The sequence below is a fragment of the Carassius gibelio genome, chromosome B22 (assembly GCF_023724105.1).
Source record: "Carassius gibelio isolate Cgi1373 ecotype wild population from Czech Republic chromosome B22, carGib1.2-hapl.c, whole genome shotgun sequence".
In the NCBI taxonomy this organism is placed as follows: Eukaryota; Metazoa; Chordata; class Actinopteri; order Cypriniformes; family Cyprinidae; genus Carassius; species Carassius gibelio.
In genome coordinates this window covers 46,038,034-46,055,533 of record NC_068417.1, presented here as the reverse complement: position 1 = coordinate 46,055,533, position 17,500 = coordinate 46,038,034, and the positions used below count along the sequence as shown (strand labels likewise).

Genomic DNA, 17,500 nt, shown 5'->3' with positions numbered 1-17,500 from the left:
ATTTTGCCAAAAAATAGAGTCAATGCCGATCTCTGAATATTAGCAGGTTTGGGCCTGGTTAGTACTTGGATGGGAGACCGCCTGGGAATACCAGGTGCTGTAAGCTTTTTGGACATTTTTCACTTAGTATATAATAATTTTGCCAAAAAATAGTCAATGCCGATCTCTGAATATTTGCAGGTTTGGGCCTGGTTAGTACATGGATGGGAGACTGCCTGGGAATACCAGGTGCTTTAATCTTTTTGGAAAATTTCACGAATTATATAATAATCTTTCATTAAAAAAAAAAAAAAAGAGTCAATGCCCGATCTCTGAATCTTAGCAGGTTTAGGTCTGGTTAGTACTTGTATGAGAGACTGCCTAGGAATACCAGGTGCTTTAAGCTTTTGGGTTTTCTTTCCTACTTATATAATGTACTGGCGATAAGATTGGCTGTTCTTTAAATAGCCCTCTCTTCAATCAATCAATCAATCACCTTTATTTATATAGTGCTTTAAACAAAATACATTGCGTCAAAGCACTGAACAACATTCATTTGGAAAACAGTGTCTCAATAATGCAAAATGATAGTTAAAGGCAGTTCATCATTGAATTCAGCTATGTCATCTCTGTTCAGTTGAAATAGTGTCTGTTTTTATTTGCAATCAAGTCAATGATATCGCTGTAGATGAAGTGACCCCAACTAAGCAAGCCAGAGGCGACAGCGGCAAGGAACCGAAACTCCATCGGTGACAGAATGGAGAAAAAAACCTTGGGAGAAACCAGGCTCAGTTGGGGGGTCAGTTCTCCTCTGACCAGACGAAAACCAGTAGTTCAATTCCAGGCTGCAGCAAAGTCAGATTGTGCAGAAGAATCATCTGTTTCCTGTGGTCTTGTCCTGGTGCTCCTCTGAGACAAGGTCTTTACAGGGGATCTGTATCTGGGGCTCTAGTTGTCCTGGTCTCTGCTGTCTTTCAGGGCAGTAGAGGTCCTTTCTAGGTGCTGATCCACCATCTGGTCTGGATACATACTGGATCCGGGTGACTGCAGTGACCCTCTGATCTGGACACAGACTGGATCTCGTGGCCACGGTGACCTCGGAACAAGAGAGAAACAGACAAATATTAGTGTAGATGCCATCCTTCTAATGATGTAGAAAGTACGGTGTTATGTGAAGTGTTTCCGGTTCCGGTTTACCTAATTAATGCAGCCTAAAAATCCTTTAACGGATTTGGATATTAAAAGCATATTAGTATGTTATGTGTATGCCAGGTTAAAGAGATGGGTCTTTAATCTAGATTTAAACTGCAAGAGTGTGTCTGCCTCCCGAACAATGTTAGGTAGGTTATTCCAGAGTTTAGGCGCCAAATAGGAAAAGGATCTGCCGCCCGCAGTTGATTTTGATATTCTAGGTATTATCAAATTGCCTGAGTTTTGAGAACGTAGCGGACGTAGAGGAGTATAATGTAAAAGGAGCTCATTCAAATACAGAGGTGCTAAACCATTCAGGGCTTTATAAGTAATAAGCAATATTTTAAAATCTATACGATGTTTGATAGGGAGCCAGTGCAGTGTGGACAGGACCGGGCTAATATGGTCATACTTCCTGGTTCTAGTAAGAACTCTTGCTGCTGCATTTTGGACTAGCTGTAGTTTGTTTACCAAGCGTGCAGAACAACCACCCTATAAAGCATTACAATAGTCTAACCTTGAAGTCATAAATGCATGGATTAACATTTCTGCATTTGACATTGAGAGCATAGGCCGTAATTTAGATATATATTTGAGATGGAAAAATGCAGTTTTACAAATGCTAGAAACGTGTCTTTCTAAGGAAAGATTGCGATCAAGTAGCACACCTAGGTTCCTAACTGATGACGAAGAATTGACAGAGCAACCATCAAGTCTTAGACAGTGTTCTAGGTTATTACAAGCAGAGTTTTTAGGCCCTATGATTAACACCTCTGTTTTTTCTGAATTTAGCAGTAAGAAATTACTCGTCATCCAATTTTTTATATCGACTATGCATTCCATTCGTTTTTCAAATTGGTGTGTTTCACCAGGCTGCGAGGAAATATAGAGCTGCGTATCATCAGCATAACAGTGAAAGCTAACACCATGTTTCCTGATGATATCTCCCAAGGGTAACATATAAAGCGTGAAGAGTAGCGGCCCTAGTACTGAGCCTTGAGGTACTCCATACTGCACTTGTGATCGATATGATACATCTTCATTCACTGCTACGAACTGATGGCGGTCATATAAGTACGATTTAAACCATGCAAATGCACTTCCACTGATGCCAACAAAGTGTTCAAGTCTATGCAAAAGAATGTTGTGGTCAATTGTGTCAAACGCAGCACTAAGATCCAATAAAACTAATAGAGAGATACACCCACGATCAGATGATAAGAGCAGATCATTTGTAACTCTAAGGAGAGCAGTCTCAGTACTATGATACGGTCTAAATCCTGACTGGAAATCCTCACATATACCATTATTCTCTAAGAAGGAATATAATTGTGAGGATACCACCTTTTCTAGTATCTTGGACAGAAAAGGGAGATTCGAGATTGGTCTATAACTAACAAGTTCTCTGGGGTCAAGTTGTGGCTTTTTTATGAGAGGCTTAATAACAGCCAGTTTGAAGGTTTTGGGGACATATCCTAATGACAATGAGGAATTAATAATAGTCAGAAGAGGACCTATGACTTCTGGAAGCACCTCTTTTAAGAGTCTAACATACATGTTGTTGGTTTAAATGATTTAACAAGTTTATACAATTCTTCCTCTCCTATAGTAGAGAATGAGTGGAACTGTTCCTCAGGGGGTCTATAGTGCACTGTCTGATGTGATACGGTAGCTGACGGCTGAATGGTTGCAATTTTATCTCTAATACTATCGATTTTAGAAGTAAAGTAGTTCATAAAGTCATTACTGTTGTGGTGTTGGGAAATGTCAACACTTGTTGAGGCTTTATTTTTCGTTAATTTAGCCACTGTATTGAATAAATACCTGGGGTTATGTTTGTTTTCTTCTAAAAGAGAAGAAAAGTAATCAGATCTAGCAGGTTTTAATGCTTTTCTATAGGATATGCTACTTTCCCGCCAAGCAATACGAAATACCTCTAGTTTTGTTTTCCTCCAGCTGCGCTCCATTTTTCTGGCTGCTCTCTTTAGGGTGCGAGTATGCTCATTATACCATGGTGTCAAACTGTTTTCCTTAACCTTCCTTAAGCGTAAAGGAGCAACTGTATTTAAAGTGCTAGAAAAGAGAGAGTCCATAGTTTCTGTTACATCATCAAGTTGTTCTGAGGTTTTGGATATGCTAAGGAATTTGGATACATCAGGAAGATAACTTAAAAAGCAGTCTTTTGTGGTAGAAGTGATGGTTCTTCGATACTTGTAACAAGAAGTAGAATTTACAATTTTGGCTATATGAAGTTTACACAGAACTAAATAATGATCTGAGATATCATCACTTGGCTGAATAATTTCAACACTATCAACATCAATTCCATGTGACAGTATTAAATCTAGAGTATGATTTCGACAATGAGTAGGTCCTGAAACATGTTGTCTAACACCAATAGAGTTCAGAATGTCTATAAATGCTGATCCCAATGCGTCTTTTTCATTATCGACATGGATATTAAAATCACCAACTATTAAGACTTTATCTGCAGCCAGAACTAACTCGGATGTAAAATCACCAAACTCTTTAATAAAGTCTGTATGGTGCCCTGGTGGCCTGTATACAGTAGCCAGTACAAACATAACAGGGGATTTATCATTAACATTGGTTTCTCTGGATAATGTTATATGAAGCACCATTACTTCAAACGAGTTATACTTGAAGCCTGCCCTCTGAGAAATCCTAAAAACGTTGTTATAAATTGAAGCAACTCCTCCCCCTTTGCCTTTTAAACGCGGCTCATGTTTATAACAGTAATCTTGGGGGGTGGACTCATTTAAAATAATGTAATCATCAGGTTTTAGCCAAGTTTCTGTCAAACAGAGCACATCTATATTATGATCAGTTATCATATTATTTACAAAAAGTGTTTTCGTAGAAATGGATCTGATAATCAATAAGCCAATCTTTATCATTTGTTTATCCATATTGCATTTGTTTTTTATTTGTTGAACCTCAATTAAATTGTTAACCTTAACTTGGTTTGGACATTTTTTGTATTTTCTAGTTCGGGGAACAGACACAGTCTCTATAGTGTGATATCTAGGTGAAAGAGTCTCTATGTGCTGAGAATTAACTGACCTCTGTGACGGGAGGCAGCTAGCAGACGGTCGGTTTAGCCAGTCTGTCTGCTTCCTGACCTGGGCCCCAGTTAGTCAAGTATAAACACTAAGACTATTTGCCATATTTCTAGACAGAAGAGCAGCACCACTTCTTCAGCAGCACTCTTTGCAGCAGACTTCGCTTACGGCCATACCAACCTGGCTTTGCCCGATCTCGTCTGATCTCGGAAGCTAAGCAGGTTTGGGCCTGGTTAGTACTTGGATGGGAGACCGCCTGGGAATACCAGGTGCTGTAAGCTTTTTGGAAATTTTTCACTTAGTATATAATAATTTTGCCAAAAAATAGAGTCAATGCCGATCTCTGAATATTAGCAGGTTTGGGCCTGGTTAGTACATGGATGGGAGACTGCCTGGGAATACCAGGTGCTGTAAGCTTTTTGGACATTTTTCACTTAGTATATAATAATTTTGCCAAAAAATAGAGTCAATGCCGATCTCTGAATATTTGCAGGTTTGGGCCTGGTTAGTACATGGATGGGAGACTGCCTGGGAATACCAGGTGCTTTAATCTTTTTGGAAAATTTCACGAATTATATAATAATCTTTCATAAAAAAAAAAAAAAAAAAGTCAATGCCCGATCTCTGAATCTTAGCAGGTTTAGGTCTGGTTAGTACTTTTATGAGAGACTGCCTAGGAATACCAGGTGCTTTAAGCTTTTGGGTTTTCTTTCCTACTTATATAATGTACTGGCGATAAGATTGGCTGTTCTTTAAATAGCCCTCTCTTCAATCAATCAATCAATCACCTTTATTTATATAGTGCTTTAAACAAAATACATTGCGTCAAAGCACTGAACAACATTCATTTGGAAAACAGTGTCTCAATAATGCAAAATGATAGTTAAAGGCAGTTCATCATTGAATTCAGCTATGTCATCTCTGTTCAGTTGAAATAGTGTCTGTTTTTATTTGCAATCAAGTCAATGATATCGCTGTAGATGAAGTGACCTCAACTAAGCAAGCCAGAGGCGACAGCGGCAAGGAACCGAAACTCCATCGGTGACAGAATGGAGAAAAAAACCTTGGGAGAAACCAGGCTCAGTTGGGGGGTCAGTTCTCCTCTGACCAGAGGAGTTGGACAGTGTTTTCTCTACTTCCTGTTGGCCTTCTGTAGCTAATCATAGCTCTGTGTAGCTGTTTTTATTTTATTTTTATTTTTTTTCTCTATAATCTTTCTTACTATCACTGTCTGTTTGTTTGTTTTTTATATTGTAAAATATAACTTAATTCACACCATATTTCTGATATTATCGATCAATCTTATCAGATTAACTTTGATCGTTCACTCTTCCGTGACTGCAGTACACCTGCAAAGCGTTAGCACTCGTTAGCTTGTCATTAGCGTTTTCTTTTCTCCTCTCCTCTCTCACGCTGCAGTTTTCCACAAGTTCATCAAACAACCGCATTAAGAATATTTCATCAAGCACGGTGAGTAATGGCTTCTTCTACAATTGTTATTTGCACCTCTTGCCACATGTACAGTTTATCTATCTCTGTCGCTGATTAGGGATTCACATGTGATAAATGCAGGGAAATAGTTAGGCTGACAGAGAAGATTTCAGAATTAGAGACACGCATCCAAACTTTAATTGAGGACAGTAAGAATGTTAGGGCTCTAGATATGGCTTTGGATGCGTCTAGCTCAGGGATTCCTGTACATTGTCCGGTTCCAGCAGAGCCCCTGCAGCAGGGCAACTGGGTGACGGTGAGGCAGCATAGTCGTGGGTCAAAACACTGCTCTTCTGTTCCGATCAAAACATCAAACAGGTTCTCCCCACTCAGTGATGCACCCACTGAGAAACCTGATGAAAGTGCTCTAGTTATTGGTGATTCTATTGTACGGAACGTGAATATAGAGACACCAGCCACCATAGTCAAATGTTTACCGGGAGCCAGAGCGCCTGACATCTTGGCAAATTTAAAAGTGCTGGCTAATGCTAAGCGTAAATACAGTAAGATTGTTATTCATGCCGGCGCTAATGATGTTCGACTTCGCCAGTCGGAAATAACTAAAAATAACTTTAAAGAGGTGTGTGAACTTGCAAGCACGATGTCAGACACTGTAATATGCTCTGGTCCCCTCCCTGCTTACCGTGGTGACGAGATGCATAGCAGATTGTCATCACTCAATGGCTGGATGTCTAAGTGGTGCCCACAGAATAACATAGGTTTCATAGACAATTGGACGAGCTTTTGGGGCAGACCTGACCTGTTTAAAAGAGATGGTCTTCATCCCTCCTGGGGTGGTGCTGCTCTTCTGTCTAGAAATATGGCACATAGTCTTAGTGTTTATACTTGACTAACTGGGGCCCAGGTCAGGAAGCAGACAGACTGGCTAAACCGACCGTCTGCTAGCTGCCTCCCGTCACAGAGGTCAGTTAATTCTCAGCACATAGAGACTCTTTCACCTAGATATCACACTATAGAGACTGTGTCTGTTCCCCGAACTAGAAAATACAAAAAATGTCCAAACCAAGTTAAGGTTAACAATTTAATTGAGGTTCAACAAATAAAAAACAAATGCAATATGGATAAACAAATGATAAAGATTGGCTTATTGAATATCAGATCCATTTCTACGAAAACACTTTTTGTAAATAATATGATAACTGATCATAATATAGATGTGCTCTGTTTGACAGAAACTTGGCTAAAACCTGATGATTACATTATTTTAAATGAGTCCACCCCCCAAGATTATTGTTATAAACACGAGCCGCGTCTAAAAGGCAAAGGGGGAGGAGTTGCTTCAATTTATAACAACGTTTACAGGATTTCTCAGAGGGCAGGCTTCAAGTATAACTCGTTTGAAGTAATGGTGCTTCATATAACATTATCCAGAGAAACCAATGTTAATGATAAATCCCCTGTTATGTTTGTACTGGCTACTGTATACAGGCCACCAGGGCACCATACAGACTTTATTAAAGAGTTTGGTGATTTTACATCCGAGTTAGTTCTGGCTGCAGATAAAGTCTTAATACTTGGTGATTTTAATATCCATGTCGATAATGAAAAAGATGCATTGGGATCAGCATTTATAGACATTCTGAACTCTATTGGTGTTAGACAACATGTTTCAGGACCTACTCATTGTCGAAATCATACTCTAGATTTAATACTGTCACATGGAATTGATGTTGATAGTGTTGAAATTATTCAGCCAAGTGATGATATCTCAGATCATTATTTAGTTCTGTGTAAACTTCATATAGCCAAAATTGTAAATTCTACTTCTTGTTACAAGTATCGAAGAACCATCACTTCTACCACAAAAGACTGCTTTTTAAGTTATCTTCCTGATGTATCCGAATTCCTTAGCATATTCAAAACCTCAGAACAACTTGATGATGTAACAGAAACTAAGGACTCTCTCTTTTCTAGCACTTTAAATACAGTTGCTCCTTTACGCTTAAGGAAGGTTAAGGAAAACAGTTTGACACCATGGTATAATGAGCATACTCGCACCCTAAAGAGAGCAGCCCGAAAAATGGAGCGCAGCTGGAGGAAAACAAAACTAGAGGTATTTCGTATTGCTTGGCGGGAAAGTAGCATATCCTATAGAAAAGCATTTAAAACTGCTAGATCTGATTACTTTTCTTCTCTTTTAGAAGAAAACAAACATAACCCCAGGTATTTATTCAATACAGTGGCTAAATTAACGAAAAATAAAGCCTCAACAAGTGTTGACATTTCCCAACACCACAACAGTAATGACTTTATGAACTACTTTACTTCTAAAATCGATACTATTAGAGATAAAATTGCAACCATTCAGCCGTCAGCTACAGTATCACATCAGACAGTGCACTATAGACCCCCTGAGGAACAGTTCCACTCATTCTCTACTATAGGAGAGGAAGAATTGTATAAACTTGTTAAATCATCTAAACCAACAACATGTATGTTAGACCCTATACCATCTAAGCTCCTAAAAGAGGTGCTTCCAGAAGTCATAGGTCCTCTTCTGACTATTATTAATTCCTCATTGTCATTAGGATATGTCCCCAAAACCTTCAAACTGGCTGTTATTAAGCCTCTCATAAAAAAGCCACAACTTGACCCCAGAGAACTTGTTAATTATAGACCAATCTCGAATCTCCCTTTTCTGTCCAAGATACTAGAAAAGGTGGTATCCTCACAATTATATTCCTTCTTAGAGAATAATGGTATATGTGAGGATTTCCAGTCAGGATTTAGACCGTATCATAGTACTGAGACTGCTCTCCTTAGAGTTACAAATGATCTGCTCTTATCATCTGATCGTGGGTGTATCTCTCTATTAGTGTTATTGGATCTTAGTGCTGCGTTTGACACAATTGACCACAACATTCTTTTGCATAGACTTGAACACTTTGTTGGCATCAGTGGAAGTGCATTAGCATGGTTTAAATCGTACTTATATGACCGCCATCAGTTCGTAGCAGTGAATGAAGATGTATCATATCGATCACAAGTTCAAGACCAGGACAAGACCACAGGAAACGGATGATTCTTCTGCACAATCTGACTTTGCTGCAGCCTGGAATTGAACTACTGGTTTTCGTCTGGTCAGAGGAGAACTGACCCCCCAACTGAGCCTGGTTTCTCCCAAGGTTTTTTTTCTCCATTCTGTCACCGATGGAATTTCGGTTCCTTGCCGCTGTCGCCTCTGGCTTGCTTAGTTGGGGTCACTTCATCTACAGCGATATCATTGACTTGATTGCAAATAAAAACAGACACTATTTCAACTGAACAGAGATGACATAACTGAATTCAATGATGAACTGCCTTTAACTATCATTTTGCATTATTGAGACACTGTTTTCCAAATGAATGTTGTTCAGTGCTTTGACGCAATGTATTTTGTTTAAAGCACTATATAAATAAAGGTGATTGATTGATTGATTGACCAGACGAAAACCAGTAGTTCAATTCCAGGCTGCAGCAAAGTCAGATTGTGCAGAAGAATCATCTGTTTCCTGTGGTCTTGTCCTGGTGCTCCTCTGAGACAAGGTCTTTACAGGGGATCTGTATCTGGGGCTCTAGTTGTCCTGGTCTCCGCTGTCTTTCAGGGCAGTAGAGGTCCTTTCTAGGTGCTGATCCACCATCTGGTCTGGATACGTACTGGATCCGGGTGACTGCAGTGACCCTCTGATCTGGACACAGACTGGATCTCGTGGCCACGGTGACCTCGGAACAAGAGAGAAACAGACAAATATTAGCGTAGATGCCATTCTTCTAATGATGTAGAAAGTACGGTGTTATGTGAAGTGTTTCCGGTTCCGGTTTACCTAATTAATGCAGCCTAAAAATCCTTTAACGGATTTGGATATTAAAAGCATATTAGTATGTTATGTGTATGCCAGGTTAAAGAGATGGGTCTTTAATCTAGATTTAAACTGCAAGAGTGTGTCTGCCTCCCGAACAATGTTAGGTAGGTTATTCCAGAGTTTAGGCGCCAAATAGGAAAAGGATCTGCCGCCCGCAGTTGATTTTGATATTCTAGGTATTATCCAATTGCCTGAGTTTTGAGAACGTAGCGGACGTAGAGGAGTATAATGTAAAAGGAGCTCATTCAAATACTGAGGTGCTAAACCATTCAGGGCTTTATAAGTAATAAGCAATATTTTTAAATCTATACGATGTTTGATAGGGAGCCAGTGCAGTGTGGACAGGACCGGGCTAATATGGTCATACTTCCTGGTTCTAGTAAGAACTCTTGCTGCTGCATTTTGGACTAGCTGTAGTTTGTTTACCAAGCGTGCAGAACAACCACCCAATAAAGCATTACAATAGTCTAACCTTGAAGTCATAAATGCATGGATTAAAATTTCTGCATTTGACATTGAGAGCATAGGCCGTAATTTAGATATATTTTTGAGATGGAAAAATGCAGTTTTACAAATGCTAGAAACGTGTCTTTCTAAGGAAAGATTGCGATCAAGTAGCACACCTAGGTTCCTAACTGATGACGAAGAATTGACAGAGCAACCATCAAGTCTTAGACAGTGTTCTAGGTTATTACAAGCAGAGTTTTTAGGCCCTATGATTAACACCTCTGTTTTTTTCTGAATTTAGCAGTAAGAAATTACTCGTCATCCAATTTTTTATATCGACTATGCATTCCATTAGTTTTTCAAATTGGTGTGTTTCACCAGGCTGCGAGGAAATATAGAGCTGCGTATCATCAGCATAACAGTGAAAGCTAACACCATGTTTCCTGATGATATCTCCCAAACATATAAAGCGTGAAGAGTAGCGGCCCTAGTACTGAGCCTTGAGGTACTCCATACTGCACTTGTGATCGATATGATACATCTTCATTCACTGCTACGAACTGATGGCGGTCATATAAGTACGATTTAAACCATGCTAATGCACTTCCACTGATGCCAACAAAGTGTTCAAGTCTATGCAAAAGAATGTTGTGGTCAATTGTGTCAAACGCAGCACTAAGATCCAATAAAACTAATAGAGAGATACACCCACGATCAGATGATAAGAGCAGATCATTTGTAACTCTAAGGAGAGCAGTCTCGGTACTATGATACGGTCTAAATCCTGACTGGAAATCCTCACATATACCATTATTCTCTAAGAAGGAATATAATTGTGAGGATACCACCTTTTCTAGTATCTTGGACAGAAAAGGGAGATTCGAGATTGGTCTATAACTAACAAGTTCTCTGGGGTCAAGTTGTGGCTTTTTTATGAGAGGCTTAATAACAGCCAGTTTGAAGGTTTTGGGGACATATCCTAATGACAATGAGGAATTAATAATAGTCAGAAGAGGACCTATGACTTCTGGAAGCACCTCTTTTAAGAGCTTAGATGGTATAGGGTCTAACATACATGTTGTTGGTTTAAATGATTTAACAAGTTTATACAATTCTTCCTCTCCTATAGTAGAGAATGAGTGGAACTGTTCCTCAGGGGGTCTATAGTGCACTGTCTGATGTGATACGGTAGCTGACGGCTGAATGGTTGCAATTTTATCTCTAATAGTATCGATTTTAGAAGTAAAGTAGTTCATAAAGTCATTACTGTTGTGGTGTTGGGAAATGTCAACACTTGTTGAGGCTTTATTTTTCGTTAATTTAGCCACTGTATTGAATAAATACCTGGGGTTATGTTTGTTTTCTTCTAAAAGAGAAGAAAAGTAATCAGATCTAGCAGGTTTTAATGCTTTTCTATAGGATATGCTACTTTCCCGCCAAGCAATACGAAATACCTCTAGTTTTGTTTTCCTCCAGCTGCGCTCCATTTTTCGGGCTGCTCTCTTTAGGGTGCGAGTATGCTCATTATACCATGGTGTCAAACTGTTTTCCTTAACCTTCCTTAAGCGTAAAGGAGCAACTGTATTTAAAGTGCTAGAAAAGAGAGAGTCCATAGTTTCTGTTACATCATCAAGTTGTTCTGAGGTTTTGGATATGCTAAGGAATTTGGATACATCAGGAAGATAACTTAAAAAGCAGTCTTTTGTGATAGAAGTGATGGTTCTTCGATACTTGTAACAAGAAGTAGAATTTACAATTTTGGCTATATGAAGTTTACACAGAACTAAATAATGATCTGAGATATCATCACTTGGCTGAATAATTTCAACACTATCAACATCAATTCCATGTGACAGTATTAAATCTAGAGTATGATTTCGACAATGAGTAGGTCCTGAAACATGTTGTCTAACAACAATAGAGTTCAGAATGTCTATAAATGCTGATCCCAATGCGTCTTTTTCATTATCGACATGGATATTAAAATCACCAACTATTAAGACTTTATCTGCAGCCAGAACTAACTCGGATGTAAAATCACCAAACTCTTTAATAAAGTCTGTATGGTGCCCTGGTGGCCATTGGAAACATTGGTTTCTCTGGATAATGTTATATGAAGCACCATTACTTCAAACGAGTTATACTTGAAGCCTGCCCTCTGAGAAATCCTAAAAACGTTGTTATAAATTGAAGCAACTCCTCCCCCTTTGCCTTTTAAACTCGGCTCATGTTTATAACAGTAATCTTGGGGGGTGGACTCATTTAAAATAATGTAATCATCAGGTTTTAGCCAAGTTTCTGTCAAACAGAGCACATCTATATTATGATCAGTTATCATATTATTTACAAAAAGTGTTTTCGTAGAAATGGATCTGATTTTCAATAAGCCAATCTTTATCATTTGTTTATCCATATTGCATTTGTTTTTTATTTGTTGAACCTCAATTAAATTGTTAACCTTAACTTGGTTTGGACATTTTTTGTATTTTCTAGTTCGGGGAACAGACACAGTCTCTATAGTGTGATATCTAGGTGAAAGAGTCTCTATGTGCTGAGAATTAACTGACCTCTGTGACGGGAGGCAGCTAGCAGACGGTCGGTTTAGCCAGTCTGTCTGCTTCCTGACCTGGGCCCCAGTTAGTCAAGTATAAACACTAAGACTATTTGCCATATTTCTAGACAGAAGAGCAGCACCACTTCTTCAGAAGCACTCTTTGCAGCAGACTTCGCTTACGGCCATACCAACCTGGCTATGCCCGATCTCGTCTGATCTCGGAAGCTAAGCAGGTTTGGGCCTGGTTAGTACTTGGATGGGAGACCGCCTGGGAATACCAGGTGCTGTAAGCTTTTTGGACATTTTTCACTTAGTATATAATAATTTTGCCAAAAAATAGAGTCAATGCCCTATCTCTGAATATTAGCAGGTTTGGGCCTGGTTAGTACATGGATGGGAGACTGCCTGGGAATACCAGGTGCTGTAAGCTTTTGGACATTTTTCACTTAGTATATAATAATTTTGCCAAAAAATTGAGTCAATGCCCGATCTCTGAATCTTAGCAGGTTTAGGTCTGGTTAGTACTTTGATGAGAGACTGCCTAGGAATACCAGGTGCTTTAAGCTTTTGGGTTTTCTTTCCTACTTTATATAATGTACTGGCGATAAGATTGGCTGGTCTTTAAATAGCCCTCTCTTTGCAGCAGACTTTGCTTACGGCCATACCAACCTGGCTATGCCCGATCTTGTCTGATCTCGGAAGCTAAGCAGGTTTGGGCCTGGTTAGTACTTGGATGGGAGACCGCCTGGGAATACCAGGTGCTGTAAGCTTTTTGGACATTTTTCACTTAGTATATAATAATTTTGCCAAAAAATAGAGTCAATGCCGATCTCTGAATATTTGCAGGTTTGGGCCTGGTTAGTACATGGACTTTTATGAGAGACTGCCTAGGAATACCAGGTGCTTTAAGCTTTTGGGGTTTCTTTCCTACTTATATAATGTAATGGCAATAAGATTGGCTGGTCTTTAAATAGCCCTTTCTTTGCAGCAGACTTCGCTTACGGCCATACCAACCTGGCTATGCCCGATCTCGTCTGATCTCGGAAGCTAAGCAGGTTTGGGCCTGGTTAGTACTTGGATGGGAGACCGCCTGGGAATACCAGGTGCTGTAAGCTTTTTGGACATTTTTCACTTAGTATATAATAATTTTGCCAAAAAATAGAGTCAATGCCCGATCTCTGAATATTAGCAGGTTTGGGCCTGGTTAGTACATGGATGGGAGACTGCCTGGGAATACCAGGTGCTTTAATCTTTTTGGAAAATTTCACAAATTATATAATAATCTTTCATTAAAAAAAAAAAAAGAGTCAATGCCCGATCTCTGAATCTTAGCAGGTTTAGGTCTGGTTAGTACTTTTATGAGAGTCTGCCTAGGAATACCAGGTGCTTTAAGCTTTTGGGTTTTCTTTCCTACTTATATAATGTACTGGCGATAAGATTGGCTGTTCTTTAAATAGCCCTCTCTTCAATCAATCAATCAATCACCTTTATTTATATAGTGCTTTAAACAAAATACATTGCGTCAAAGCACTGAACAACATTCATTTGGAAAACAGTGTCTCAATAATGCAAAATGATAGTTAAAGGCAGTTCATCATTGAATTCAGCTATGTCATATCTGTTCAGTTGAAATAGTGTCTGTTTTTATTTGCAATCAAGTCAATGATATCGCTGTAGATGAAGTGACCCCAACTAAGCAAGCCAGAGGCGACAGCGGCAAGGAACCGAAACTCCATCGGTGACAGAATGGAGAAAAAAACCTTGGGAGAAACCAGGCTCAGTTGGGGGGTCAGTTCTCCTCTGACCAGACGAAAACCAGTAGTTCAATTCCAGGCTGCAGCAAAGTCAGATTGTGCAGAAGAATCATCTGTTTCCTGTGGTCTTGTCCTGGTGCTCCTCTGAGACAAGGTCTTTACAGGGGATCTGTATCTGGGGCTCTAGTTGTCCTGGTCTCCGCTGTCTTTCAGGGCAGTAGAGGTCCTTTCTAGGTGCTGATCCACCATCTGGTCTGGATACGTACTGGATCCGGGTGACTGCAGTGACCCTCTGATCTGGACACAGACTGGATCTCGTGGCCACGGTGACCTCGGAACAAGAGAGAAACAGACAAATATTAGCGTAGATGCCATTCTTCTAATGATGTAGAAAGTACGGTGTTATGTGAAGTGTTTCCGGTTCCGGTTTACCTAATTAATGCAGCCTAAAAATCCTTTAACGGATTTGGATATTAAAAGCATATTAGTATTTTATGTGTATGCCAGGTTAAAGAGACGGGTCTTTAATCTAGATTTAAACTGCAAGAGTGTGTCTGCCTCCCGAACAATGTTAGGTAGGTTATTCCATAGTTTAGGCGCCAAATAGGAAAAGGATCTGCCGCCCGCAGTTGATTTTGATATTCTAGGTATTATCAAATTGCCTGAGTTTTGAGAACGTAGCGGACGGAGAGGAGTATGATGTAAAAGGAGCTCATTCAAATACTGAGGTGCTAAACCATTCAGGGCTTTATAAGTAATAAGCAATATTTTAAAATCTATACGATGTTTGATAGGGAGCCAGTGCAGTGTGAACAGGACCGGGCTAATATGGTCATACTTCCTGGTTCTAGTAAGAACTCTTGCTGCTGCATTTTGGACTAGCTGTAGTTTGTTTACCAAGCGTGCAGAACAACCACCCAATAAAGCATTACAATAGTCTAACCTTGAAGTCATAAATGCATGGATTAAAATTTCTGCATTTGACATTGAGAGCATAGGCCGTAATTTAGATATATTTTTTAGATGGAAAAATGCAGTTTTACAAATGCTAGAAACGTGTCTTTCTAAGGAAAGATTGCGATCAAGTAGCACACCTAGGTTCCTAACTGATGACGAAGAATTGACAGAGCAACCATCAAGTCTTAGACAGTGTTCTAGGTTATTACAAGCAGAGTTTTTAGGCCCTATGATTAACACCTCTGTTTTTTCTGAATTTAGCAGTAAGAAATTACTCGTCATCCAATTTTTTATATCGACTATGCATTCCATTAGTTTTTCAAATTGGTGTGTTTCACCAGGCTGCGAGGAAATATAGAGCTGCGTATCATCAGCATAACAGTGAAAGCTAACACCATGTTTCCTGATGATATCTCCCAAGGGTAACATATAAAGCGTGAAGAGCAGCGGCCCTAGTACTCAGCCTTGAGGTACTCCATACTGCACTTGTGATCGATATGATACATCTTCATTCACTGCTACGAACTGATGGCGGTCATATAAGTACGATTTAAACCATGCTAATGCTCTTCCACTGATGCCAACAAAGTGTTCAAGTCTGTGCAAAAGAATGTTGTGGTCAATTGTGTCAAACGCAGCACTAAGATCCAATAAAACTAATAGAGAGATACACCCATGATCAGATGATAAGAGCAGATCATTTGTAACTCTAAGGAGAGCAGTCTCAGTACTATGATACGGTCTAAATCCTGACTGGAAATCCTCACATATACCATTATTCTCTAAGAAGGAATATAATTGTGAGGATACCACCTTTTCTAGTATCTTGGACAGAAAAGGGAGATTCGAGATTGGTCTATAACTAACAAGTTCTCTGGGGTCAAGTTGTGGCTTTTTTATGAGAGGCTTAATAACAGCCAGTTTGAAGGTTTTGGGGACATATCCTAATGACAATGAGGAATTAATAATAGTCAGAAGAGGACCTATGACTTCTGGAAGCACCTCTTTTAAGAGCTTAGATGGTATAGGGTCTAACATACATGTTGTTGGTTTAAATGATTTAACAAGTTTATACAATTCTTCCTCTCCTATAGTAGAGAATGAGTGGAACTGTTCCTCAGGGGGTCTATAGTGCACTGTCTGATGTGATACTGTAGCTGACGGCTGAATGGTTGCAATTTTATCTCTAATAGTATCGATTTTAGAAGTAAAGTAGTTCATAAAGTCATTACTGTTGTGGTGTTGGGAAATGTCAACACTTGTTGAGGCTTTATTTTTCGTTAATTTAGCCACTGTATTGAATAAATACCTGGGGTTATGTTTGTTTTCTTCTAAAAGAGAAGAAAAGTAATCAGATCTAGCAGTTTTAAATGCTTTTCTAAAGGATATGCTACTTTCCCACCAAGCAATACGAAATACCTCTAGTTTTGTTTTCCTCTAGCTGCGCTCCATTTTTCGGGCTGCTCTCTTTAGGGTGCGAGTATGCTCATTATACCATGGTGTCAAACTGTTTTCCTTAACCTTCCTTAAGCGTAAAGGAGCAACTGTATTTAAAGTGCTAGAAAAGAGAGAGTCCTTAGTTTCTGTTACATCATCAAGTTGTTCTGAGGTTTTGAATATGCTAAGGAATTCGGATACATCAGGAAGATAACTTAAAAAGCAGTCTTTTGTGGTAGAAGTGATGGTTCTTCGATACTTGTAACAAGAAGTAGAATTTACAATTTTGGCTATATGAAGTTTACACATAACTAAATAATGATCTGAGATATCATCACTTGGCTGAATAATTTCAACACTATCAACATCAATTCCATGTGACAGTATTAAATCTAGAGTATGATTTCGACAATGAGTAGGTCCTGAAACATGTTGTCTAACACCAATAGAGTTCAGAATGTCTATAAATGCTGATCTCAATGCGTCTTTTTCATTATCGACATGGATAATAAAATCACCAACTGTTAAGACTTTATCTGCAGCCAGAACTAACTCGGATGTAAAATCACCAAACTCTTTAATAAAGTCTGTATGGTGCCCTGGTGGCCTGTATAGAGTAGCCAGTACAACCATAACAGGGGATTTATCATTAACATTGGTTTCTCTGGATAATGTTATATGAAGCACCATTACTTCAAACGAGTTATACTTGAAGCCTGCCCTCTGAGAAATCCTAAAAACGTT

General features: G+C 39.2%; 4 non-coding genes across 4 annotated transcripts; all 4 read left to right on the top strand.

Moving 5' to 3' along the window:
* The first annotated feature begins 4,415 nt into the window (after positions 1–4,415).
* LOC127994729 (5S ribosomal RNA) lies at positions 4,416–4,534 on the top strand. The gene has a single exon (XR_008167701.1). It is a non-coding gene; the product is annotated as a 5S ribosomal RNA (ribosomal RNA).
* Positions 4,535–12,782: 8,248 nt separating this feature from the next.
* On the top strand, positions 12,783–12,901 carry LOC128007651 (5S ribosomal RNA). Its single transcript, XR_008179406.1, has one exon. It is a non-coding gene; the product is annotated as a 5S ribosomal RNA (ribosomal RNA).
* Positions 12,902–13,259: 358 nt separating this feature from the next.
* On the top strand, positions 13,260–13,378 carry LOC127998335 (5S ribosomal RNA). The gene has a single exon (XR_008171178.1). It is a non-coding gene; the product is annotated as a 5S ribosomal RNA (ribosomal RNA).
* A 226-nt stretch (positions 13,379–13,604) lies between these two features.
* LOC128007650 (5S ribosomal RNA) lies at positions 13,605–13,723 on the top strand. Its single transcript, XR_008179405.1, has one exon. It is a non-coding gene; the product is annotated as a 5S ribosomal RNA (ribosomal RNA).
* Positions 13,724–17,500: the final 3,777 nt, after the last annotated feature.